General features: G+C 44.6%; 1 protein-coding gene across 7 annotated transcripts in view; it reads left to right on the forward strand.

Annotated features, from left to right (window-relative positions):
* The window catches only part of ablim1b (actin binding LIM protein 1b), a 408,263-nt gene that overhangs the window by 158,601 nt on the left and 222,851 nt on the right, over nt 1-26,811 (forward strand). The gene's annotated exons all lie outside the window — the stretch shown is intronic.

The raw sequence follows: 26,811 nt of genomic DNA on the forward strand, positions 1-26,811 counted from the left end.
AAGGAACTTCGCTGGTACTAAGCTAAGTTTCTGAGTGGGGTGGGCGGAGTTGGGGAGGGATGGCTTTGTGATCAGTGGCGATAGGATGGAGGCAGTCATCATGGATAGGTGAGACCCAGAAATGAGGGCTGTAATCTGTTAAAACAGCAGCCAGGCCCCGATAACATGTTCCAAACCCTATACACACATTTAAAGAAGAACCTCATCGGTTTCTGGCTGGTGTTCTTCATACCTTCCCAGAAGAGTAGGTTAACATCAGAACCTATAGGAAGGAACCCTAGCAGATTGGTTCCATCTGCCAATTTCCCTGTCAAAAGATAAGTCAAAAGAAAAGATTAGTGGGGAGCACGGTAGCATGGTGGTTAGCATAAATGCTTCACAGCTCCAGGGTCCCAGGTTCGATTCCCGGCTGGGTCACTGTCTGTGTGGAGTCTGCACGTCCTCCCTGTGTGTGCGTGGGTTTCCTCCGGGTGCTCCGGTTTCCTCCCACAGTCCAAAGATGTGCGGGTTAGGTGGATTGGCCATGCTAAATTGCCCGTAGTGTCCTAAAAAGTAAGGTTAAGGGGGGGGGGGGTTGTTGGGTTACGGGTATAGAGTGGATACGTGGGTTTGAGTAGGGTGACCATGGCTCGGCACAACATTGAGGGTCGAAGGGCCTGTTCTGTGCTGTACTGTTCTATGTTCTATAAGTGTGGTGTTTAACTCATTCTGCCCTTTTGGAATAATCTAGAAACAATGATTATTGTTCCAAGAAAACAGGACGATAAATCTCTGGAATTCCACAAAGGTTATGGGCTGACTTGGTGGCTCAGTTGAAATTTAGAAGCGTAGGAAATGATCAACAGAGTAAACAATAATGGATGAGCTTTCTAATGTACACAATACGGATAGACCATTCTACTTTCTGACAGCTCACTATGTGAGTTTGTGGACCATGTTTCTTGACCACCAGATGTTACTTTATAATTGCCCTGCAGATGAAACCCAATTGACTTTCTTACTTGGTTCTCAGGCAGAGCTGCACTGTCTTTGACACAATAGGTAGGGTCAACAATAAATCAGACTGTCCTTGATGATTTCCTGTGATTGTTTTCATCGTATAATGGGTGATTTGATAGAAATGTGCAAAATTATGAAGCATTCGTGAGAGTGGATAGAAACAAAATGTTTTCAGTGACTGAAGGGTTCAACACAAGGGGTCAGAGATATAAGATGCAAAACATTTAGGACATAGAACAGGAGAATCATTTGTACAGACTACTGCAAGGCTTTGGAATGCCCGATAGGAGTTAGGGATTGAGGCACATCAATGTTGAACTAGGTGTTAGTACGAAAAGAAAATCAGGGGATTATGGGAACAGGACTGAGAGAGGACTGTAGCTCGTGGGTAATGAACACTATCATGAATTGAAAGGGCCGAATGGTCTATTTCCATTTGTAATTCCTATGTAATTTTATAGTTTCCCTACTCTGAACTCTGAAAAAGGATTTGAGGTTTTGTCGTCTTTGTTTTGCTTTACATTGCATGTTTAATACTCTGCTATTAATCCTTATGAGTCTTTTTCAGAAAACAATGTCAGTAAATCTATTAAGCATTTTCTTTTTCTTTCTGGTTGTTTGGATGCTAAACTCTGCAGCATTGTCTGCTAATTCTATTACAAAAGAATAGAAGAACAGTGAAATAAACTGAGGATGTGAAAGAGAACTCTGATGAACTTTTACAGGCGATCAGGGATTTACAAGGCATCTAAGTAGAATTGTTTAAATTAGTAATGATGTGGAGGGGGGAAGTGGTTTAAAAGTGACAATCACACTGGTTCAAGCTAGCTGACATTGGAAATGATTCTCTTTCCATTTGGTCTGTCTCCATACCTTTCAGAGTTGCTGTCATCTGCTCATTCTTAAGATAATATATGCTTGACCCCATCGTCCTTAATAACTGTGGCACAGAGGTTAGCACTGCTGCCTCACAGCACCAGGGACCCGGATTCAATTCCGGCCTGGAATTTGCACGTACTCCCCTTGTCTGCGTGGGGTTTCTCCGGGTGCTCCAGTTTCCTCCACAGTCCAAAGATGTGGAGGTTAGGTGGACTGGCCATGCTCAATTGCTCTTTAGTGTCCCAAGGTATGGAGGTGAGGTGGGGCTATGGAGTTTCGAGGATAGGGTGGGTGGGCCTAGGTGTGGTGCTCTTTCGGAGGGTCGGCGCAGTTTAACATTGCAAATCGATGGGCCGAATAGCCTCCTTCTACACTGTAGGGATTCTGTAAACCATCCCACCCTCTCCAAATCCCATAAACTATTGCTACCTCTGACATTCTCTGGGACCAAGGTGTGCATTGCATCCTTATCCTACTTGACCTTCCTGCAACTTATGGCACCATCGGCTCCACCCTCCTCCCCTAAGTGTCTTGCGTCTGTTCTACTCTTGTCTGCTCCCATTCTTATTTCCCGCAATGGTTTTTATTGTCACACCCCACACCATTACAAGGCATCTAAGTAGAATTGTTTAAATTAGTAATGATGTGGAGGGGGAAGTGGTTTAAAAGTGACAATCACACTGGTTCAAGCTAGCTGACATTGGAAATGATTCTCTTTCCATTTGGCCTGTCTCCATACCTTTCAGAGCTGCTGTCATCTGCTCATTCTTAAGATAATACATGCTTGACCCCATCGTCCTTAATAACTGTGGCACAGAGGTTAGCACTGCTGCCTCACAGCACCAGGGACCCGGATTCAATTCCGGCCTGGAATTTGCACGTACTCCCCTTGTCTGCGTGGGGTTTCTCCAGGTGCTCCAGTTTCCTCCACAGTCCAAAGATGTGGAGGTTAGGTGGATTGGCCATGCTCAATTGCTCTTTAGTGTCACCATCGGCTCCACCCTCCTCCCCTAAGTGTCTTGCGTCTGTTCTACTCTTGTCTGCTCCCATTCTTATTTCCCGCAATGGTTTTTATTGTCACACCCCACACCATTACCTCTGAAGCAAACCCCCCCCCCCCCCCCCCCCCCCCCTCCCCCAAGCCCCACCCCCTGGCCGGTATATATCTTTGGCCCTTCCTCTTCCTCATCCTTTTCTTTCAGACACAAAATAAATGGGAATTTCTTCTTAGCGGCAGTAAATTTGTGGTGTTAATCTCATTGAATCTTCTGCCATGACATTCCAGTCTTCTAAAAATAACTGAAAGAGAACAGCTGGTTAGCGTGGGAGTGGAAAGTAATAATCTCCTCGGCATCCCTTTATTTCACCATTGATGAGTGGTTTTGTGACCAACCCCTGCACCATCGCTCAGTGTCTCATTATGCCCAAAGTCATTGGTTAATCATTTCGTGGAAAAATCGAATCACAAAATTTGTAAACATAATAAAAAAATTCAGGAATTCCCTACAACGATGACAATATTTGACTTCAAAAAAATTGTGCCTGGAATGTGGTGATGCTAGAAGGGCTGACTTCATTACATTTTTATAGTTATACTCTGAGAAGGCAGTTATAGTTATCAATGAACTGCTGTTGAGATTTTGGCAATGGGTGCTCCGACTAAGGAATTCCTCAATGGTATGTCATTTAATAATAATAATAATAATCTTTATTGTCACAAGTAGGCTTACATTAACACTGCAATGAAGTTACTGTGAAAACCTCCTAGTCGCCACATTCCGGCAGACTGTTCGGGTACACAGAGGGAGAATTCAGAATGTCCAAATTACCTACCAAGTGCGTCTTTCGGGACTAGTGGGAGGAAACCGGAGCACCCGGAGGAAACCCACGCAGACACAGGGAGAGCGTGCAGACTCCACACAAACAGCGACCCAGCCGGGAATCGAACCTGGGACCCTGGCGCTGTGAAGCCACAGTGCTAACCACCGTGCTACCGTGCCATCCACTTGGTGGAGAACTTGAACATTGTTAATCTTCCCCTTCTTGGTTGTAATAATCTGGTGAGTTATTGAGTTGGAGCTTTGAATGGAGCTGGGAAACCATCAGCGAGCAGCTCTGCTACTGATCTAAAGATGGAGCAAACTATTTGACAAAGTAGCTGATGATATTTGGGCCGAGACACTTCCTTGAGGAACCCCTGCAGAGATCACTGTTGATCAGCAGCTCTATCTATCTGATTTCCCAGGCCTTTACTGACCACTTCCTCATTTTCATTGCAAGGCTAAAGTCAAACGACAAAAATACATCATCTATTTCCATCTGTTCTCAAAAACATGCAAGACATCGTAGTATTTTTATAGATTTGAATGAGTATCTCGGCACTAAATCTTTCAATTAATATTTCAGTTCTCCTTCTGCGTTTTCAATTTGCACATGTGTCTAAAGATAAGAATTCACTGGTTCGCAACACAAATCGCTTGACAGGCAACATATTTTCCAGCCATTTCCTGTTTTATTATCAAAGTTAAGGGTTGAGTTTTTTTATATGGCTGTGTATTTCACATTCATTTTGGCGTAAAATGTTCAGTTAGTAAGAATATTTTACATCTTTTGTCAAATGTTTGTGTGCGCAGAACGGCTATCGATGCTGGTAACAGGAACATTTTGCAATTTAGATCGAGAGTAGTTAGGAAGGGGGAAATCACAAGTCGAGGCTTTAACTTTGAAGAGTTGAGGCACAGATTGACCGCTGGATTCTGGGCTGGAATCTGGTTACGAAGAAAGAGTGGAAGATAATCAAAGAAATATTTGGCACAATACAAAACCGGTACATCCCTCGGAGAGTAAAATGGCTGTTCCTTGATTCCCATAAAAGGCTAGTTTGGAATGGTGTCAAGTTGAAAATGTAAAAAAGTCTGGACATTTTGGGTGTAACTGGAAGTTGGGTGAGGGACGGGTGACCAGTCCACTTTTGGGAAGTAGAGTGGATATTTAAATATCATAATGAGGCTGTGCACCTTAATGTTTACAGGAATTCTATTTTTAATCAGTTGCGACTGTGTTTCTTGGGCCCTGTGGGGTGAGATTGCTGAATTCATGAGGTGATTACCTTTTACAGCACATCTTGAGGAGTGCTGCCTCCAGACCCGACAAAGTACCCAGTAAGCTCAGTCGCATCTCCTTGAAACACAAATGACTTCCCATGATCTCTCAGCTTCACACCAGCCACCTTCCCCGCACCACACAATGGAATCTCCCACAAACCACCATTTTCTCCGCGTCAATAATATTCCGTAGGACGTTTGGACATATTTCTGGGATTCCCAGCTTCACAACAGCAAAGTGCAGCGTTCACCTTCAGACTAATATCCAGACCAAAAGTCCCATTTGTGTAATTAAGTAACCAATGAGGTGAGTGACAATGATTGGAATTTACTCTGGCTGTTACGATTCACTGACTCCGCCGACAGCGCATCCCCGCCCATTGGTTTCCCCTCGGCATGGGCTGGCTTCAATGGTAAATATCATTGACAAGTGGCAGGAGTAGAGAATCCTGCCTCCAGGGGACGACACGTCACAGAGAAACACGGAGCTGTGGGACCGGAGAATCCAGCCCACTATCATATGGAAGAAAACGCTGTCACAAATACAAGGCAAAGTCAAAATTCAAAGGAGAGTGAAATGAAGCACCACATGGCTTAATTTATAAGAAGCCACTTCTTACTTATGCCTGCCAGATTCCTTCTGAACTTGTATCACTGTCCCTCGCTGTGCCATTAAATTCAACCTGAAGATGCTAAGTATGATTTATCTTGACCATTAGTCAACACAACTGTATGTGAGTACATGCACTAATGAGCTAGTTAAATATGAAATACATGCACTGTGAAGCCACAATGTGTGGGATGCAAATCTCAGGCTACTTCATATAGTTTTACAGAGCCACATCATCATGTTTCAGCCACTATGTTGTCTGCTGTGACGATTAATCAGTCTAGACAACATAGAATATGAACTAGGACAAATTACATCTTATAAGGTTGATTGCTGTAACATTGAACTCACTTGGCAGCAAAGATTAAATGAGATTATTTCAGGTTCCACTCTATTTTGGTCAATGTAGAGACTCAAAAGAGAAATTGCTTCAAATGGGCAAGTCAGTCAGCATCTGTAAAGAGAGGAAAGATATTTCGAAACAAAAAACAGTATCGTGTGTGTATTAAGTTTTTAATCTCTTTCAATAAGAGATTGCTCAAGGCCAGCAATACACCGGGAACAGAAATCCAACAATAGACTGGAGAGGCTGAGAAATGGGGTGGCTCCCATTATTACCAGGGATCGCAGCCATGGAATTCCGGCAGTGGGTGGGAATTCCATCTACCTCATGGACACTTGGTATGCAAAAAGGAAATGGAGCAGCACGGTAGCACAGTGGTTAGCACTGTGGCTTCACAGCGCCAGGATCCCAGGTTCAATTCCCCGCTGGGTCACTGTCTGTGCGGAGTCTGCACGTTCTCCCTATTTCTGCGTGGGTTTCCACTGGGTGCTCCAGTTTCCATCCACAGTCCAAAGACGTGTAGGTAGGTGGATTGGCCATGCTAAATTGCCCTTCGTGTCCAAAAGAGGTTCGGAGGGGTTATTGGGTTACCGGGATAGGGTGGAAGTGAGGGCTTAAGTAGGTTGGTACAGACTTGATGGGCCGAATGGCCTCCTTCTTCACTGTATGTCCTATGTTCTAACGGAATGGCATCACCCGCTGCTGAGCACTACTTCGATGAATGGACCAATGCCACCCTAGTGTATGGGGGGCTGGGAAAATGAAGGCATGTAATACGTATGAATGGTGGAGAAGGGCTCCACAAAACAGTATCTTGGCCTGAACGCTAGTTTGAAGATCTTGAGCATGTGGTAGCTTTAAAGTGAACAAAGGTTGGCAATAGCGCATCTTGTTCAAATGCGCTTCTTGCAATGCTGTGCATCCCATGTTGGCACTAGTGATTGTGATGTTCTTTGTGTTGCTTATTGAAATTGGGTTACCGGGATAGGGTGGAAGTGAGGGACTGAGGTTGGTTGGCTTAGTGTTTACAAAGACCACAAAATAGCTTGAACTTAAACAAAGCTATAAATTTATTAACACTACTAACTTGAATTCGCCACGTACTCCTAAAGAAAACAAATACATCTAAACTACACTCATCTAAAGCTAATCTCACTACTGGTTTAAACTATGATCTGTACTCACTTACACTAACTGTACTTCAGACTCTCATTATCTAACTCCTATACACACTCTCCGACAAGGCTTAGCATCACTACCTTATATAATTGTAACTGTAGCTCTCTCTAGTGGCTACTCTCAACACTTCATTAACCCTTGCAGTACTGGCAGTTATAATACCACAGTGATGACTGACTGTATTCAAATGTCCTGACCCCAGAAACCTACTGTGATCAGGATCATTTCAGCCCAGCTGATTGTGATTCCCACTCAACTGCAGCTATGACGGTGTTGGGCAGAGTTGTAATATTTAGGTGATATATTTTCAAAGCAGCGCATGTAATCATCTTTTAAAATTAAAAGCTGGAGGGCGCAAAAAGGCAAGAATTTTGATTCTTCTACCTTGATATGTACATTCATTATGTGACATTAAAATGACAACACTTGACCAAACAACATGCAATATCTAGCAACATAAAACCTCCATGACTAGCAAGGCGTTACTTAAAACTGCAGGAGAGGTTGACACAGCAGAAATTTCAAAACACAGCAGTTTAGACCATAAAGAAGCACATATAAACCCATAAGGTTATCAATGTAAATGATTTGTTACAAGTGAATAGCAGGTGGGTGTTAGTATATTAACTATTTCATTCACAATTTCTCCATTGTTACCCATATTACCATTTTTACATTCACTGTGTATGCCTCATGACTCCTGGCTGGGTCACTGTCTGTGTGGAGTCTGCACGTCCTCCCTCTGTGTGCGTGGGTTTCCTCCGGGTGCTCCGGTTTCCTCCCACAGTCCAAAGATGTGCGGGTTAGGTGGATTGGCCATGCTAAATTGCCCGTAGTGTCCTAATAAAAAGTAAGGTTAAGGGGGAGGGGGGGGGGGGGGGGGGGGGGGGGGGGTTGTTGGGTTACGGGTATAGGGTGGATACGTGGGTTGAGTAGGGTGATCATGGCTCGGCACAACATTGAGGGCCGAAGGGCCTGTTCTGTGCTGTACTGTTCTATGTTCTATGACTGGAGGTGATTAAAGGCTAATTTTGGCTGACTGCCCATCTTCATTGCGACATAAACCTGAGCTCACCCAAACCCTGCTGCTGATATCCTACTTCTCACTAAGTCCTGCTCACCTGTAACTCATCTGATACCATGGAATATAGAATACACAGTGCAGAAGGAGGCCATTCGGCCCATCGAGTCTGCACCAACCCCACTTAAGCCCTCACTTTCACCCTATTCCCGTAACCCAATAACCCCGCCTAACCTTTTTGGACACTAAGGGTAATTTAGCACGGCCAATTCACCTAACCTGCATGTCTTTGGACTGTGGGAGGAAACTGGAGCACCCGGAGAAAACCCACGTAGACACGGGGAGAACGTGCAGACTCCGCACAGACAGTGACCCAAGCCGGGAATCGAACCTGGGACCCTGGCGCTGTGAAGCCACAGTGCTAGCCACTTGTGCTACCGTGCCGCCCACGATAAACCTTCGTTAGCTCCTGCACCACTTCTATTTTAAAATTCGAACCCTTGTTTTGTAACCTTTCTTAGCCTCATCCTTTTCCATCTCTTTACCTCCTCCAGCCCTACAACCCTCTCAAATCTCTGTGTTACTCCAATTCTGGCCTCTTGGCCAGCATTGATTTTGATAACGCCTTCAGTGGCAGCCGTAGCTTCACCTACTTGTTCCTATTGTCTGGATTTCCCTCCCTAAACTCCACTGTCTCTCTACCTCTCCTCTCTTTAAAAACAGATGCTAAAACCTTTCCCTTTCACCAAGCTTTTGATTGTCTTCCTTAATATCTCCTTATGTGGCAAGGTGTTGGATTTGGTTTGATATCACTCCCGTAAAGTGTCTCGGAACCTTTTACATTAAAGATGCTATAGAAATGAGAATGGTTGTTATTTTTATGATTTGCACACCGCGTTAACGAATCTGAAATTTTTTGAATGGAATATATTTTCACATTAGAGGTCTCAGCTATGTTGAAACAACTTCACCAGAATTTTCTTCTTCTTCTCTCATGTGATCTGTGTGTCGCTGGCTGGGCCAGCATTTGATGTACATCCCTAACTTCCTTTGAGAAGTTGGTAGTGAGCTGTCTGCTTGAACTGCTGCAGTCTATCTGGTGCCGGTTCACAGTGCTGTGAGGGAGGGAGTTCCAAGATTTTGGCCGAGCGACTGTGAAGAAACGCCAATGTATTTCCAAGTCAGGGTGGTGTATGGCTTGGAGGGGAACTTCCAGGTGGTGATCTTCCAGCATTTGCTGCCCTTGTCGTTCCAGATGGTGGAGGTCACAGGTTTGGAAAGTGCATTGAAGATCTTGGTGAGATGCTTCTGTACATCTTGTGTCTAGTAAACACTCCTGCCAGTAATTATTGATGGAGGGATTGAATGTTTAAATGGTGGATGGGGTGCCGATCAAGCGGTCTGCTTTCTCCTGGATTGTGTTGCGCCTCTTAAGTCTTGTTGGAGCTGCACTCATCCAGGCTAATTAGGATTCTTTCATCACACTCCTGGCTTGTGTCTTATAAATGGTGGACAGGCTTTGGGGAGTCAGGAGGTGAGTTACTCGTTACAGAATTCCCAGCTTCTAACCTGCTCTTGTAGCCACAGTATTTATATGGCTAGTCCAGTTCAGTTTCTGGTCAATGGTAATCCCCAGTGCAGGATTCAGTGATGGTAATGCCATTGAATATCAAGGGAAGATGGTTAGATTCTCTCTTGTTGGAGCTGGTCATTGTCTGCCACTTGTGTGGCGTCAATGTTACTTATCACTTATCAGCCTGAGGTTGAATGTTGTCCATGGACTGCTTCAGTGGCTAAGGAAGTCATGAATGGTACTGAACATTGTGCAATCAGCGAACAGTCCCATGTCTGACCCTATGGTGGAGAGAAGGTCATTGATGAAGCATCTGAAGGTAGTTCATGGGCCTGGGAAATTACCCTGAAGGACTCCTGCAATGATATCCTGAGGCTGAGATTATTGAACTTCAACAACAACATCCTTTACGCATCAACCAATCGTGAGGTTTTCCCAAATTCCCATTGACTTCAATATTGCGAGGACACTCAGTCACAAGCTGTCTTGATTTCAAGGGCAGTCGCTCTCACCTCACCTGAATTAATGTATTCCAGAATATTTGTCGGACAAGGTAAAACATTTTTGAAGTGCCGATGGACATTTTAAGGAGTAACTGAGAAGTGGGAGGTTCTATCAGGCTATAAACAAGCCATATATTTCCCATATTTGATCATGTGGTAATAAAGTTGGTAACTACAAATCCATTAGCATGACTTCAATATAAGAAACTGAATAAAATCAACCATGCTGAGCAAGATGGAAAGACGTCTGTATGAAAATAGCACGATAATTGACATCCAACTTAGTTTCTGGAGGCTTTTGCCCGATCTATTTGACTTATTTGAGAAGATGTCATAACAAATTATGAAGGGAAATCTGCCCACCGTAGTATAACTAGGCTTCAAAGTACAATATCACGGTAGCACAAGAGGGCAACACGGTAGCACAAGTGGCTAGCACTATGGCTTCACAGCGCCAGGTTCAATTCCCCGCTGGATCACTGTCTGTGCGGAGTCTGCACGTTTTCCCCGTGTCTGCGTGGGTTTCCTCCGGGTGCTCCGGTTTCCTCCCACAGTCCAAAGACGTGCAGGTTAGGTAGATTGGCCATGATAAATTGCCCTTAGTGATCAAAAAGGTTAGGAGTTACTGGGTTACGGGAATAGGGTGGAAGTAAGGGCTTAAGTGGGCCGGTGCAATCTCGATGGGCCGAATGGCCTCCTTCTGCACTGTGTGTTCCATATGTTCTAATACAAGAGATTTATTTATAAACTGAGGCTAAAGGGTATCAAAAGAAAGAAGGAATGGGGATTAATGACTGGCCTAAAGTAAGGAAGCAGCTAGCAATCAGAAAAGATCTTGGTCAAAGGAATGAGGAACATTACAGAAGTCCATTGTGGGACCTCTCATGTTCCTGGAAAACAGAATTTTTGGCTCAGTGGAAAATAGTTAGATTTTCAGATGGCATCAAGCACAAGATTTTGGTTTTGCACCTTGGCAAATCAGTGACTCGTGAAGGGCAAATTCAATGTAATGCACACTGCACTTAAAACTGCTTGTGTGCTTCATGAATGAGACGTAACTCATCAAGATAGAAACCTTGGAAAGGACTTTACATGGAGCATTAGTTTATTCATTACTCATCATGTTGGTGGTGTCAGGTGACCATCACAACTGTAAATAAAGCTTTAATAAAAATCAGTTAGATTCATGGTGTACAGTGACCTGACCAGGCTACACCTGGAAAATTGGTTACCCCACCATGAGAGAGGCAAGAGAGCTATAGAGGTGTTAAAGGGGAGTAGCAAGGCTGATCTTTCAAAAGGAAGAGTTCCGAAAAATAATTTGATGAGCTAGATGCCTTTACTCACTTAAAAGGATATTTCAAGGGGGGATTTATGGAATGTCATCTTCCGAGAAAGCAAACACAAAATAATACTTGATATAGACAGGAGCAACAAGTCAATGAAACACCTGTCTACCATTATAAAATATTGTTGGGCGATCCATAGCTGGAACAGGCTGCAAGGAAGATTTATCAATATTAGAATATTGCACTCATTTGAGAGACAGCAAGCTAGTGTGATGAGAACCGTTACTCTGCGCAGTAAGTGTGCTGGAGGGACTCCATCATCACAGTTGCTCGTGTGATTATATAACTTTACCTAGGAGTGCATGATTTTCTTTTAAGAATGAGTTTCTTTTCCAGTTTCTCTCTCATTTTTGAAAGGCATAAGAAATGATCTTAAGCTTTATTGAACAATTCCTCATGTTTTGCGTCTCCTTTTTCCATGGATGCTAAGTGTTTTTGTAATGTGCAGATGCTTCTTATTAGAACACTTTCTATGACTACTCTCGGCATTGTTTACCTTCTCTTCATTCTCCAGGTTTAACTTTGCTTATTTTAGAATACTTTCCCTCCCTCGCTCATTCTTTGTGTCCCTCTATCTATACAAGGAACCATTTGTTTGAAGCTTCCGTCAGGAATGGGATCCACCTAAAAAAGTCAATATGTAAGTCATATTCTGAAATAAAACGAACTCTAAAAATCTCTGCAAGTTACAGACCTAACAATAGGTGGGGGAAAGCAGACCCTCCCAGCTACATTGCAAACAGAAAATGCTGTTGCAAATGTTGAAAGAGACGATTTGGGCCTCAGTGTGGCTAGAATGGAACAAGGAGCTAGTAAAATAGTGGGCAGCCATGGTGATGCTGTCTTGCCGCTGGAGACATTGCCAAGCAGTGGGCAGGAGAAGGATCGGCTGCCCACTCCATGGATGCGGGCAGCCTATTTGCAAACAGGTCTTATTTAGGGTCCATTTGACCATGCTGATGGCATTTTTAAGGATTCGTGGAGATGGACTCGCTGAAAAACTCTGGAGTCTATTGAAACTAAAGGCTCCATGACTCAAAGAGGAGATAACAGGCATCAAACCCAGCCTCCTGTGGCCTCAATGAATCTCTGGAGGAGTTTCCCCTCTTGAGCCTCCCACTCTCAGCCCACTAATTTTAATTCTTACACAACAAATTGAGGGCAGCTCCATGTTGAGGCACCCTCAATGTCTTTGGCTTGCATCAGCGGCACCCATCTCACCCAGTCAGGCTTCAGAGCTGCTGGCCCTCTGATTGGGCCCACTGGTCCCACTCCAGCAAGTGGTCCCTGAACCTGCTTTTCACCTTGACGTCAGGATCCAAATGCCTGTGGTGAAATTCAGCTCTTTGTTTTGTTAAGGCCACAGCCACTCTAATGTACACCTAGTCCATTTTAAATCAATTTGGAATAATGTCCATCGTGACTAACCGCAGATTTCAAAAATAAGGAATGAAAAATAGCAGAAGAAAAGTGGAGTCTGGAACTCTTTATCTCCCTCATTCCTTCCATGTTCCCATAATCTGCATGTTTTTCCAAGCTTGGTGCAATGCAATCTTTGATTATTTTATTAGAATAGCATTCTCGGTGGTATTCGTTATTCTGGATCTTTAGAACATAGAACATAGAACAGTACAGCACAGAACAGGCCCTTCGGCCCTCGATGTTGTGCCGAGCAATGATCACCCTACTTAAACCCATGTAACCCGTATACCCGTAACCCAACAATCCCCCCATTAACCTTACACTACGGGCAATTTTAGCATGGCCAATCCACCTAACCCGCACATCTTTGGACTGTGGGAGGAAACCGGAGCACCCGGAGGAAACCCACGCACACACAGGGAGGACGTGCAGACTCCACACAGACAGTGACCCAGCCGGGAATCAAACCTGGGACCCTGGAGCTGTGAAGCATTGATGCTAACCACCATGCTACCGTGAGGCTCATTGACTAATTGGGCTGGATTCTCCAAAAATGGGGCTATGTCCCCCACGCCGGCGTCAAAACGCTGCCGTTTTACTCCAGACTTTCCTGAAAGAAAAGCAACTCACTTATCTGTAGGGCTAACAGGGACCCGGGGTCCTTCACGCAGCTTTAGCTCCGGGTACGGGCTCCCGCACTGCCGCTTCCGAGTCCGCGCATGCGCATAGCGGCGGCCTCCAGCGGCCGCACTGAGCGCCATGGCGGACTTGGACCACGGACCAGCACTAAGGAAGAAGGTCCCCCCCCAGATCAGCCCCGCACCACTTCATCCGACCCGCCCGATCACTGCCCCGGCCGCCCATAAGGCCTCGCCCCCGCAGCCGCCGTGCATGTGTCACAACCGGTCAGACGTGGTTAGAACAACGCCATTAGGAACTCGGCCGGTGGAGACCGGAGTATCGCTGGGAGGGCCTCTGGCAATGCCCCCCCCCCAGCTGCACGGTGTAATTCACGGGCGTGCGATTCTCCAGGGACCGGAAAATCGCGGGAGTGGCGGAGGGCCCGATTCGGGCGTAAAAGTCGATTTTCCGCCCCCACACCAAACACGATTTTGGCACGGGGCTGCGGAGAATCAAGCCCATTGTGTTCCATTCACTCTCACTGAAATGGGGATTTCACTCACATTTAAACATTTTGAAGAAACTCAGAGACTTGTAACTCAGTTGTTGCTTTTATCTGTTTATTCCCTACCGAAGGTGGAATTCACCAATTGTTCTCCCCAAAGTGCCAACTTGGGTGGAAAAAGCTGTGTGTAGCCCGCCAGCTGTGCAGGTGACAAGTACTAGCTGGGCATGACCACTTCCCCAGGGGCAGTACATACATAGAACATATAATATACAGTGCAAAAGGAGGCCATTCGGCCCATCGAGTCTACACTGACCCACTTAAGCCTTCACTTCCACCCTTTCCCCGTTACCCAATAACCCCTCCTCACCTTTTTTGTCAGTCAGGGCAATTTATCATAGCCAATCCACCTTTCCTGCACGTCTTTGGACTGTAGCACCCTCTACAGGGGATCTGTGGTGTCTGTGAAGAGAAAAGGCAGAAGAGTGGCTCTTGAATCAGTTGGATAGTAGTATCCTCATTGAGACCTGCAGACCATATAACAGGAGGTTAAAAATATGTATATTACATATAAATAATTGTACAGGAAATGAAATAAGAATGAGGTTATGGGACGAAGGAAAAAGAGAAAAAAACAGAAAAGCTAAAATAGTACTTTTTTTTTTTAAATGCTTCATTAATTTTCATTTGAGGGGACGTGACCCCACACTTGTAAAATAAATTTTCAGGGCCAGAGCAGTTATTCAACAGTTAATATCATTTAATGTACTGCTATAAGCTTGCTTTCTCCTGAATGTAGCAGCCTTAACTTTTCTAATTTACAACAAGTGGATAATTAGTGTCAGTTCATGTTGATATATTGATACTTGTATAGACTCCATTGTCAAAGACTGAAAAGTATAGTTTGTAGTGGAGTGGTGTATCACTGACCGTAGCTTCTGGATTGCTATGCATAACTGCATAAGAAGATACCAGAATTTGCTGTTAGACATATCCTGTAATAACAGTGAGCACTGATAGTTTCACCTTCTCTTTATTCTCTTATTTTCTCTGCTCCCCTGAAGACATTGATTTCTAATAAGTTTCTGTCAAAATCCGTCATCCGTGAGTAACATACTCAAGCATCCATCCTTCATGTGTCACCAACTTTATCCTGAGTGTCATCAGGCTATTCACCACGGGAAAGTCACAAATATATTTTTCCTACTGGAGACAAGTATACAGAGAGGTCCTTCAGGGTTCAGTATTAGAGCCATTGCTTTACCTGAAGTACATAAATGATTTAGTGTTGGATGTACAATTTAGATGGTTGCCAATGATTAAAACTCTTGTGTCGTGAATAGTGGGCAGGATCGTGGCAGTAATTGACAGTCTAGTGAGTGGGCAGGCAAATGGGAGATGGAATTTAATGTGGATCAGTTTGAGTTGATGCATTTTGTGAAGAACAACACGGAGAGGCAGTATCAATTAAATGGCACGATTTTGAGGTGGGTACAAGAAAAGATCTTCAAGGTGGCAATAAATAAGCTGCTAATAAGGTGGTTAAGATAGTGTGTGGGATACTTGGCTTTAGAAATAGTGAAACGGAATACAGAAACAAGGAAGTCAGACTTGACTTTTACAAATCATGAGTTAGACCGCAACTGGAGCATTGTGTACAATTGTTGAGCAGCACACTTTAGGAAAGATGTTGAGGCCTTGGAGAGGGCACAGAGGAGGTTTATTAGAAAAATACCAGGGATGAGAAATACCATTTCTGTGTAGAAATTGGAAAAGCTGAGAACTGTTCTCCTATAATGTGAAGCAGAGAAGATTGAAGCCTAATAGAAGGATTGAAAATAATAGGGGTTTGTTAGAGTAGATGGGGGAGAAACATCCGTTAAGAGGGCAAGTAATCAAAGGTTAAAATAGTTAGTAAAAGAGTGTTGAGACCTCTTCTTATTTATATATAAGTGATCTGGAATGGCTCAATATCAAAATTTCATGAAGACACAAAATTAGGCCACAGGGTTAAGCACAAAGAAAATGCAGAAAATTCAGGAAAATGTGGATTATTAAAATGGACACATAGATACCAGGTGAGATTTAATGCAAAGAAATGTGACATGACACATTTTGGGAGGAAGAATAAGGGGAGGGATATCCACCAAATGGCAAAACTTTAAAAGATAGGAAGGGCAAAGAGACATAAGCATTCAAATACATAAATAAAGTGAGAGAATAAGTTGTTAAATATATTTTTAAAAATGAAATAAAATCCGTGGCTATATAAATAAGATTTATAGTAGAATGGTGACGATGTGAAGCTAAACCTCACTGGTTTAGCCTACAGCTTGAATATTGTGTCCAATTTTGGATGATACACTTTAGGAAGCACAACAAGATCATAGAGATGGCAGAAGAAATTCACTAGAATGATACTAAATATAGCTGCCTGAAGTTAATAATGTGAGACTGGAGAAATTGGGGTTCTTCTAATTTGAAGAAAGATGCTCAAGAGGAATTCTGGGAGCTGATCAAAATATAAAATGGTTTTGGTAATGGGGAAAACTGTCCCATTGGGTTGGTGAGTTGGCAACAAGTAGACGTTGATGGAAGATCATTACTAAAAGAAGACAGGAAGAGGTTAGGAGAAATGGTTTTAAGGCACCCAGGGCTGTTTGGACATAGAATAACTTACCAGAAACAGTGGAGGAAGGAAAATCCAAGATATCTTTGAAAAGGGTAGTCAGTACAAAATTGGAAAAGGAAGGGCCGGAGAATGAAACTAAATGAGTATGTTTTTCCGACAGCGCGCAGAGACAGGAGAGGCTGAATTGCCTCCTTGTGAGCTACTAAATAAGTTATTCTTTCCGCGGAACTAGGAGAAAGGAATTCAGAAAAATGTGTTTGCAATTTCAGGATTAAGGTAATTTTGCTTAAAAACTTGAAGGATTAATGATTCAAAGAATATAATCAAAAGAATACAACCTATAAATCATGCACTTAGGGGGAAAGGTTCTAATTTTTTTCTGACTAAAGGCCTTGACTAATGGTTTTATATAAATAACCTTGGGTCAGGGTTAATATGCAAGTGTATCCCAGTTAAATCTTGCTCAAACTAGAAATAGTTGTTCATCGATCACTACTGGCAAGCAGACCAGGATTCTTTCTTAATGGCTGAGTCAGACCAGTCGACCATCTCAGACTGGCGCCCAATCAGCTCCTGTTGCTAACTTCCAGTTGGTCACTTCTGAGTTACTGTAGTGTTATTTATCAAAATCTCAGGTTAAAGTGCTCTTAAATTTGAACAGAACTGGAGTCTATGTCCTTCTGCCCTTCTGCAGTTGGGAAAAGTAAGAGTCCCCCCCCCCCCACTATGACGGGGGGGGGGGGGGGGGGGACAGTCTTCGTAGATTACAGTCTTTGGGAGAGACTGGGACAGTGCAATTTACTGAAAAGTTATCCAGCAAAAAGAAAGACTTGCATTTATATAGCTCCTATCCCTGTCATACCTGGCCCCAAAGCACATAGAAGTCCATGGCATATACTTTTGAATTGTTGTAATCAGAATGCACTCGTAATAATGGTGCGAGGATACTTGCTTAATGAGGCTGTTGGCAAGCTGAAATACCCAGAACTCGGTTAATATATTTGTGCACTGTCCAATTTTGTGCTTTGTGGTGGATGGGAAAAATCAGGTTTGGGCCAGATGCCCATTCGATTCTTCTCCACATTGCCTTCAAGAAAGTAAAGTGGACAACCCATGTGAATACTGTGCTCTCCTCGGCTTCCTCTGTTCCCAAGGAACCAACCCCACCCTATCCAATATTTCTCACAGCTAACATTCTCCATTCCTGGAAACATCCTCGGCAATCTTTTTGGTACCCCCCTCTGGTACTTTTGAGGTTCACTTATTGTGGTTTTGTGCAGACAACTGCAGCAACTAATATGTGCGCAGCAAAGTCCCCTCAAACAGCGCATGCAATAAATGAATAATCTGTGTTGGTGGGACTTGATGAGCAAGGCTAAGATATCCACGAGCTCCTTCAAATTATGCCGTGTGATCTTTTAGATTCACTTGGACAAGCAGATAAGTTAACTTCTGTATGCCAAAAGTGATATCAATTGAAATTACATTTGAAATAATTATTACCAAGTTTGTTTACTAAGGTGGTGACAGTTGCTAAGGTATTTTGCTTTTAATTGCTTGCCTTTCAGCATTTCATTTTCCAGGAAACAGATGTTTTCCTTCATATTTCTTTCCACAAACCGATATTCAGAATCCGAACCCTGCATAAGGAGACTGTGAATGACGAATGGAGCACAAGTGGATGCAGCAAAGGAAGTAATGTTTTGAAAGAGAGGATACAGGATGGGAAACTGTGCAATACTCATTTCACTTTCTAATGCAAAGTGATGATGTGGAGATGCAGGCGGGACTGAGGTTCGGTGAAGACTTAAGTACCTACAAATGCTCACATTCAAAGTATCACCTTGCATCTTTGACTTTGTCTCTCTATATGTTTCTGGAACCTACCTCTTCGTTCACCTGAGGAAGGAGCAGTGCTCTGAAAGCTGGTGATTTGAAACAAACCTGTTGGACTTTAACCTGGTGTTGTAAGACGTCTTAATGCAGAGTGAGGGAGATATGAGGACAACTTGCACTTCGAGTTTACAAAACATAATTTCAGAAAATGGGTGACTATCCCAGTAGTTTACATAAAAGTGCAAGAGGTGTTAATGATTCTTAAGGCCATGGGTCCTCTGTCATATCGCAAACTGTAATTTCAATTGGTTGCACTTTCGTTAGTTTCTCCTAAGCACTCACTGCAGTGAGCAATAAATCAATATTTTGGTTCTATTGAAGGAAGGACCACATCAAGCTGTGCATGTTTCAGATAATGGATAAAACAGACAAGGGCAAAGCAATGTCACATTACACTCCGACCAAGAATGCCAACAAAGCAATAACAGGAAAGCACATCATTTACTGGTCAGGACCTTGGCAAGTGTAATGCTGCCATGATAAACTGAACAATATGATGTAGTGTTTAAAAGCTTTGAAGAGGAAGTGATTGCACTTTCAGCTATGCAAAGCACTTGGACTGAGTATGAGATGCATCTCACTGGAAATGTTTCTAAGGCTTTTTTGAATTTTGTAGGCATCTTTAACATTAACTCAATTAGAAAAGAAGATCACGCAATTTCATTTACTGAAATTGAGTAGTTCTATTGTTATAGTTCTCAAATTAATAATTAATTAATAATCTTTATTGTCACAAGTAGGCTCACATTAACACTGCAATGAAGTTACTGTGAAAAGCCCCTAGTCGCCACATTTCCCCCGGGGTCAGATCCCCCCTCACCCCCCTCCCACAGGCCGCCCCGACCCTTTGCGCAGAGTTCCCGCCGGTAGCGACCAGGTGTGGATGGCGCCGGCATCACTCTGCTTTTTCCATGCGGCTGTGTGGCCCATCCGGACCGGAGAATCGGCGGCCAAACGCGCCGGCGCAAATGGCGCCGATTCTCCGCACCTCGGAGAATCGCGTGCTGGCGTCGGGCGGCGTGGCGCGGTTGCAACAATTCTCCGGCCCGGCGCGGGGCTCGGAGAATCCCGCCCCGGGTCTTTCGGAACTTGTGGGAGGAAACTGGAGCACCCGGAGGAAGTCCCCGCAGACACGGGGAGAATGTGCAGACTCCTCACAGACAGTGACCCAAGCCGGGAATCGAACATGGGACCCTGGAGCTGTGAAGCAACAATGCTACCATGTTGCCCAAGTACCTTCTGAAATATCACTTACAGCTACTTTTGAAATGCAATGACTGCTGTTATGCGGGGAAGTTACATTTTCACGACTTCTCAATTTCAATAATACAACAGTCACATTGTTATTCCCATCACTTATTTTTATATCCATTTACTTTAGCATCAGCATTGTGTTCTTGGAATGTTTCCTATTTTTAATAAAACAAGTAAACTCAATCCAACATAGGTTACAGCATTAGAGGGTATCGATGATTGGGGCGAGTCCTTTCAAATCTTTTAGGCCTAGGTAATATCCCCTCTTTCCTCATCCAGTCCTTCCACCCTACCCATTCCAAATCCTGGAGTCGCCCTTTTGTTTAATCCTCAACACATCAATCACAGTTGCACTATTATGAAACTTCCTCCTCTTCCTTCATGTACCATGTCCTAAAGGGGCATTGGTGACCATGGACTTCCGCTTAGCAAAGTACTGCAGTGGTTTGTTGTTGCCTTCTCCAGTATGGTCGACCAGGAAACTCTCCTGTTCTTACCATCTGCTGTCAAGCGTGTTGGAAGGAATTACAGGCTGATAATCAACCTGTTTAGCCATGTCCTGAATGCACCTTCCATGGCCAGCAAATCCAGAAGTGGGACTTGAACCGCAAACCTCTGACCTAGAGGTGGGGACGGTACCACTGTGCAGTAGGGCAGCACGGTAGCACAAGTGGATAGCACTGTGGCTTCACAGCGCCAGGGTCCCAGGTTCGATTCCCCGCTGAGTCACTGTCTGTGCGGAGTCTGCACGTTCTCCCCGCGTCTGCGTTGGTTTCCTCCGGGTGCTCCAGTTTCCTCCCACAATCCAAAGATGTGCATGTTAGGTGGATTGGCCATGCTAAATTGCCCTTAGTGTCCAAAAAGGTTAGGAGGGGTTATTGGGTTACGGGGATAGGGTGGAAGTGAGGGCTTAATGTGGGTTGGTGCAGACTCGATGGGCCGAATGGCCTCCTTCTGCACTGTATGTTCTATGTTCTAAGACCTCCCAGTAGGGAAAGGCAAGTTCTATCTATTCCTTTCATACCAAAGAGCGCTCACATTGATGGCACAGCTTTCAAAGCAGAGTCACAGGCACATGCACCAGGCCCTGACATCAATGGTTTCGCAAGAGATGGTGTGGAATAGGTCAACCTTGAATAGTTAATAATGAATTATGTTAGATTTTCCAAACTACATGCCCAATGCAGAGAAAACATTCACACCAGGCAAAGATTAACATTCCCTGCATAACTGGCTATTAACAATGGCTGGACTATGGTCCTGGGTGGCTTAACCTTTCTGCTGCACACCAGGAACACATATCCGCATTCAACCATCATGAGTTCACATCTTATAAAATCGATAACAAGGCAAGAACATTTCCGTGGATAAACATTTGAAGGAGATGTTTTAAAAAAAAATGCAGAACAAGAACTGGAAAATGGAATGAAGATAAATGGGTTTGGTTGGTAAGCAAGTCAATGAGAATGGGGTAAATAGTTCTGGTGAAGAGCTAACATGGTTGCGGGAGACCGAATAATCCCTTCCTAATAGGTGAGTTCTATGATTTTATCATTTGGAAATGAGAAGATGAAATACTTGAAATCGATCAATGAACCCAAGCATGCAAGGTAATGCGATGGCATTAGAAGATTCATTCTGCAAAACCATATTCATAGCTGAAGTTAATCATCTTAGGTGATTTAATCAAAGATGGCACATGCTCTTTCATATTTAACCAGTCCGTCTCTGGAGAAGATGATCCTCGGATAGTCTAAAAATGCCATATGAGTTAAAAATGAATGAGATGAGCAGAGTGCATCTTAAAATGCAATTAACGGTTGAGAGATTCCTTCCCCTTTGTTAACGTACAATCTGGAGAGCAAATCCAGAAAATGGTTCTTATGTTGAATAATAATCTCAATACAGCATTAAAACGGGCAGCACGGTGGCCTAGTGGTTAGCACAACCGCCTCACGCCGCTGAGGTCCCAGGTTCGATCCCGGCTCTGGGTCACTGTCTGTGTGGAGTTTGCACATTCTCCCCGTGTCTGCGTGGGTTTCGCCCCCACAACCCAAAAATGTGCAGAGTAGGTGGATTGGCCACACTAAATTGCCCCTTAATTGGAAAAAATAATTGGGTAATCTAAATTTATAAAAAAAAAAAATACAGCATTAAATGTTGGAAATCTAATAGCCAACGTTTGTAGTTTTATCATCCAAACTATCCTAGGATCAAAGCCCTTCATTGGAAAATTGATGAAAATTATTTTCTTTTGAAGCTGAATCAGAGCACAGATAGGCATCTTAGCTGGTTTTCTGAACTGGGCTGATTGGAATGTCCCTACTTCGAACAAGACATGTTCAGCAAAAATAAGGAACTTTGTGCTGTGCAGCTGTTCAGACTGATAAATAATTCCCTACCTCCCAATTCTTATCTTGATCAGAGCAAGAGGTATTTCTTTGCTATCCCGTTCACATCCCTTTCAGAGTAAGAGGTAATTTCTTCGGTTTAGTGCGGAGGTAATTCTCTTCTGTCTGCTTCATGCCTGGATCGGACTGATAGCTAATTTTTTTTTTAAAAGCTCCCGTTCACGGTAGCTTCAGAGTTAAACATAATGGTATTCCATTGAGCTCTTAATGAGTAACAGTTCAAAACTGCCAGACATTCCTTTCAATGCATGGAAGCACACCAACACACAGGTTGCTCTGTGGGTATTCCTATCCCCATGGAGCACAATGAATTTTCCATTAAAAATGGGATATTCCTACTTTAGAACATTTTAAACAATCAACTGCAGCAAATAACATTTGGAGGCAGTTTGCGCTAGTTTGCTAGCTCCAGAACCTGGAGTTAAATATTCAGAGATAGTAGGTCAGAGGTTGTGTTTTTTTTAAATTTAGATTACCCAATTCATTCTTTCCAATTAAGGGGCAATTTAGTGTGGCCAATCCACCTACTTTGCACATCTTTGGGTTGTGGGGGGCGAAACCCACGCAAACACTGGGAGAATGTGCAAACTCCACACGGACAGTGACCCAGAGCCGGAATCAAACCTGGGACCTCGGCGCCGTGAGACAGCAGGGCTAACCCACTGCGCCCCCATGCTGCCTGGTCAGATGTTGTGTTTGTTAATAATCTGAAAGTAAAGAGGGGCCATAAACAAATTGCAAACACAATTGATGTGGAATTAAATACCAAGGTCCACAAATTCCTTGGGCCTCTCTCTCTGGGAGGGTACGAAGGGTAATACAGAAGCCTGTGTGGCCTCACGGCTCAAATTCACTGGGATGGGAACATTTGCATAACTGGGATGGCCTCCAGCACCTGCAAGGGTGCACTGTTGCCTGCTCACCCTGACTCCAGCTCAGTAATTCTTCTAAAACAGAACAAAGTCTTGTCGAGGCCCAAATGAGCAAAGAAAAATGTTTTAAAAACATCGTAGCCCTAGAAACAATTGCATGTATTAACTAGCAGCCTGGTCCATCAGACGGTCAAAATATCTTCACGTGCCTTCAGTGATTTGATGTCTATTGACATGCAGAATTTGAGAAGAATGTATCCAAAATCCAGCTTTGTAGGTGCTGCTAATTTATCTGGAATTGCAAAAGATCAGTGAATCAATATAAATTAACACACCAACAGTATTCTTTTGCTTCAGATTGCTGCATCCTTGCTATCTTTGTCTTGGCAACATAGCTCAGTTCCTTCAGTATAGAAAGAGATTTCCATGTTTCATTTCTGCCCTTCCTTTTTCTTGCTTCTGGTACCTTGTCCTCAGGCTTGCCTTCTCTATTTTCCTCCTACTTGAATTCCTGGTGATGGTGCTCCCATCACTTTTGGTCTTATTGACAATGCCAGGTAATTGTCCTGTGCTAATGTGTTAGTTACCCTCATTTGTCCATGCATGGCCGTTTTACTCCATCCTTGAAATGATGTGGCAGTTACTTAAGCAAGACTTCTGAGCGAGGTGCACTGTATTGCACTCAAACCCATCATTGTACACTTGCATGCCTGTTCTCCTGATTTATACAGAACATAAAACATACAGTGCAGAAGGAGGCCATTCGGCCCATCGAGTCTGCACCGACCTACTTAAGTCCTCACTTCCACCCAATCCCCATAACCCAATAACCCCTCGTAACCTTTTTGGTCACTATGGGCAATTTATCATGGCCAATCCACCTAACCTGCACATTGTTGGACTGTGGGAGGAAACCGGAGCACCCGGAGGAAACCCACGCAGACACGGGGAGAACGTGCAGATTCCACACAGACAGTGACCCAGTGGGGAATCGAACCTGGGACCCTAGCACTGTGAAGCCACAGTGCTATCCACTTGTGCTAACGTGGTGCCCCAAAAGGTAAGGTAATTTGAAGCTGTACAGTTTCTGTCCACAAAAAGCAGGGCAAATCCAACCCAACCAATTACAACCCTATCAGTCTACTCTCAATCATCAGGAAAGTGATGGAAGGGGTCATTGTCAGTGGTATCAAGCGTGACTCAGCAATAATCTGTTCACTGACGCTCAGTTTAGGTTCTGACATGGTACTCGGCTCCTGACGGCATTGCAGTTTTCGTCCAAGCACTGACAAAAGAGCTGAATTCTAGAGGTGAGGTGAGAGTGACTACCCTTGACATCAAGGCAGCATTTGACTGAGTCTTGCATCAAAGAGCCTTAGCAAAACTGGAGTCAATGAGAATCAAGGGAAAACTCTCCACTGGAGTCATACCGAGCACAAAATAAGATGGTTATGGATGTGGGAGGTCAGTTGTCTCAGCCCAGGACATCTCTGCAGGAATTTATCAGTGTCACCTCGCTCTCTCTCATACACTCACCTCGCTGTCACACACACACACTCACCCCCTCTCTCACACACTCACCTTTCTCTCACACATACTCACCCCTCTCCCTCTCTGTCTCTCTCTCACAAATACTCACCTCTCTCTCACTCACTGAAACACACACACACACTCTCCTCTCTCTCTCTCCCTTGCACACAAACACCCCTCACACACACACTCACCTCTCTCTCTCTCACATATAAACTCCCCCCACTGTCTCTCTCACACACACTGTCGTTAGGGAGAAAAACAGCTAGTAGGCGATAGTGTACTTCACTCTCTCTCTCTCTCTCTCTCGAAAGCCAGACAGAGATTCTTGGAGGTTCAGACTAACCACTGGCAGTTTGTGCACTGGGTGTTTCTTCCCAGCTAGCAACTGGTGTGCCTTTCAACCAAACTGAAGGTTTTAACCCTTTCAGTAACTGGTGTAGGTGATCAAACAGGGGAGAGTTCAGACGATCAAAATGAACGTACTGCCCAGGTTCCTCTTCCTGTTTAGATCCATTCCGATCTGCATCCCCAAGGCCTTTTTCAAAGCGCTGGACAAACTCATCATGGCGTTCGTATGGGGGGGGGGGGTAAAAATGCTAGGATCCCAAAGAAGGTCTTACAAAAAACAAAAACCAGGGGAGGGTTAGCCCTCCCGAATCTACAATTCTACCACTGGGCAGCAACAGCCGAGCGAGTAAGGGGATGGATCCAGGAGCCAGAAGCTGAGTGGGTGCGTGCGGAGGAGGCCTCCTGCATGGGAACCTCCCTCCGGGCCCTCGCCACGGCAGCACTCCCATCCCCACCCAAAAAACACTCCAGCAGCCCAGTGGTGACAGCCACCCTCCAATCCTGGAACCAACTGCGGCAGCAACTTGGCCTGACCAAAATGTCGAACAGGGCTCCCATCTGCAACAACCATAGGTTCACACCAGCACTGACTGACGCCACCTTCAAAAGGTGGAGGCAGGACGGGGGGACACTGACAGTCAGGGACCTATACACGGACGACAGGATCGCAACACTGGACGAACTGACAGAGAAATTTCAGCTAGCTGGGGGGAACGAGCTACGGTACCTGCAGCTCAAAAACTTCCTACGAAAGGAGACAAGGACGTACCCACAACCGCCACGACAGACACTACTGGAAGACCTACTGGACGCAAGTATCCTAGAGAAAGGGAACTGTAGTGACATGTATGACCGACTGGTAGATAGGGACGACACCGTACTGGACGCAACAAGGAGGAAATGGGAGGACGACCTGGGGATGGAGATAGGGTGGGGACTCTGGAGCGAAGCACTGCATAGGGTCAACTCCACCTCCACGTGCGCAAGGCTCAGCCTGACGCAACTAAAAGTGGTACATAGAGCCCACTTAACAAGAACCCGTATGAGTAGGTTCTTCCCGGAGGTGGAAGACAGATGTGAACGGTGCCAAAGAGGCCCGGCCAACCACGCCCACATGTTCTGGTCTTGCCCCAGACTCGTGGAGTACTGGACAGCCTTCTTCGAGGTTATGTCCAAAGTGGTGGGAGTGAGGGTGGAGCCATGCCCGATAGTGGCGGTCTTCGGGGTTTCAGAACAGCCAGATCTATTCCTGGGGAGGAGGGCGGACGCCCTTGCCTTTGCCTCCCTGATCGCCCGCCGTAGAATCCTGTTTGGCTGGCGGTCAGCAGCACCGCCCAGAGCTGCGGACTGGCTGTCCGACCTCTCGGAATCTCTCCAAATGGAGAAAATCAAATTTGCCATCCGAGGGTCGGACGACGGCTTCCACAGAATGTGGGAGCCATTCATGCAACTGTTCCGGGACCTATTTGTGGCCAATGTACAAGAGGAAGAATAGTCGGGGGAAGGTAGCGGGAGGGGGGGGGGGGGGGGGGGGGGGGCTACAGGTTCGTTACGGGGGTTCGATGGCTAGCTAAGGCCCAAAACCAAACTAAATAAACATGTTGAGGGGGGGGGGGGGTGGGGGGGCGCAGTTACTACTACGAAGATGCTTACCTGTAAATATGTATGTTAATTTTTGCGTGTTTGTTTTTTTTTCTCCCTCCTAACAATTTTTAATTTGTTCAATATAAAATATGAAAACTGAATAAAAACATTTA

This window comes from Scyliorhinus canicula, chromosome 16 (assembly GCF_902713615.1).
Source record: "Scyliorhinus canicula chromosome 16, sScyCan1.1, whole genome shotgun sequence".
NCBI classification, from domain to species: domain Eukaryota; kingdom Metazoa; phylum Chordata; class Chondrichthyes; order Carcharhiniformes; family Scyliorhinidae; genus Scyliorhinus; species Scyliorhinus canicula.